Source organism: Neolamprologus multifasciatus, chromosome 7, assembly GCF_963576455.1.
Source record: "Neolamprologus multifasciatus chromosome 7, fNeoMul1.2, whole genome shotgun sequence".
Taxonomy (NCBI): domain Eukaryota; kingdom Metazoa; phylum Chordata; class Actinopteri; order Cichliformes; family Cichlidae; genus Neolamprologus; species Neolamprologus multifasciatus.
This window is the reverse complement of record NC_140445.1, coordinates 43890695-43892722: the sequence shown is the minus strand read 5'-3', so window position 1 is coordinate 43892722 and position 2028 is coordinate 43890695.

Below are 2028 nucleotides of genomic sequence, written 5' to 3'. Positions count from 1 at the left end.
TAAAAATTCAAAGGTTTTTCCTTTGGGTCTATCACCGGTCTGTTACACGTTAACCTTCACATGGTCCTGCTTGGTGCTGTCATAAAAAATCTCAATATATCCCATCATTCTTATGCACATGACACGGCTTCACCTAATCTGAACCCTTTTCCTAACATGATCTAACCTTCTTTTTTTTTTTTTAAACAAACTAATAAGCTGCACTGATGACATTAACTCTGGATGTCTAGAAACTTTATAGAATTTTTTTAGAACAGAATTATTTGTAGTCAGTTAGTTCACATTTATCTTCCCTGCCTCTGAAACACAGTAAAGAAGTCAGAAACCTTGGCATCATTTTGAACAGTGATCACAGTTTTGATAATAAGGTCTGCTGCCAGAGTCGTTACACGTACATGGAAATTTGAACATGGGCTGAAGTGCTTAAGTACTCCATTGGCTCCCAGTTAATTTTAAACTTTATGAACTAAACGTTCGCTGCCTTACTGCTCACTGTCTGCAACCCAGTTAAACAACATCAGGTGCCCCCCGAATTAGAGCTACATGTCGTGAGGGTGGTTTCTGTTACTGTGCTCCTATATTTGTAACAAGTTGCCTGCTGACCTGAGGTAAGTTACAGCTGTGCCTGCATTCAAAAAACGACTCAATAAGTCAAAAGCTGAGTGTCTGTGAGTGTGTGTGAATGTGTATGTTAGCTGTTTTAACTATTATACGATTTATTTTTCAGCTGTCATTATAAACCTATATAGATTTGTGTTTATTTTTACTTTCTGTAGTAAGCAGATTGAATTTGAGTATGATGAAATCTGCTACATAACTAAAGTTGCCATTACCATGATTTGGTCAAATATTGCAAATATTTTAGTATTTCTAGTATGTTGTTTGTATGCAAAGTTTTTCCCTTGTTGCTCCTTGTTTGTTTTGTATCTGAACATCTGGATTGTTTTTTGGACTTTACTTTTGCCATATTTGGATTTGTTTGCCTCCTCTGCCTTCCCGTGTAAAGCTTTCTGGATTAAAGATGTGGATTTTTGGGAGTCCTGCTTGTGGGTCTTGTTCCTTCGTGATCATTGTAATTAACTATTTACTCTTAAAAAGCTATAAAATAATCACTAATATAAAAAACATTAATAAGCAACAACCTCAATCTCAACTCGTCACATTTTAATACAACCTGTGTCAACAAGTACAAACAAAATGAAACAGTGAAAACGAAACAGGACACAAACATCAACGATATTGAAAAAAAAAACCATCCTAATGTTTATAAATGCACTACCTATAAATTGCTACTTTAATGGCAACCATCCATATAATTAATTAATTAAACATAATATAAAAACTAACTAGTAACCAATTAGCACAAATATTGTTTCAGTGTTTGTTTTCGGTAAGTGAGATTAAACTAATTTTATTTTAATAATGTTAAAGAATCAGCGCCTTTATGTCTCCACTGGGTTTTCAGTCTAAAAGATAGTTTCAGAAGCACGATGACAGTTTAAAGCCGCAGCAGCTTGACCTCTGCCTATTGATGCCAATGTACACTGTAATGTGAATGTGAAATTCTGTAATGTGAAACACTTCTATTTGTTTCAAAGATTTAACTGTTTCGAAATAATTAACCAGATCAACAAAAATGGGAAACTGAAACTGCAGCAGAAAGGTGACACTGTGAAAACACTGTCGGCAGGGAGGTTTAAAATGAACAGTAATAGCACTGAAGAAATAAGGCAAGTGTCATGTACACTTATTTTGTCATTGAGAATATTCCATCCAATTAAGACTTCTTTGTTCTAAACAGGCCAACATTAATGTCGCACACTGAGCTACCACATCATTACATGGTCGCCTCCTACTGGGTGGTCTTGTAAGAAGGGAGGAAGGGGAGGCACTGGAAGCATCTAAACCTTTTCAAAACCTTGTTGCAGAAAGGTATATCATAGCATGACTGGTCATGCATGTTTTTGCTTCCATCTTGCACCTTGTCCTGCCAGCTCTTGATACCTCTCTCTTTGTCAGTACCTGAAA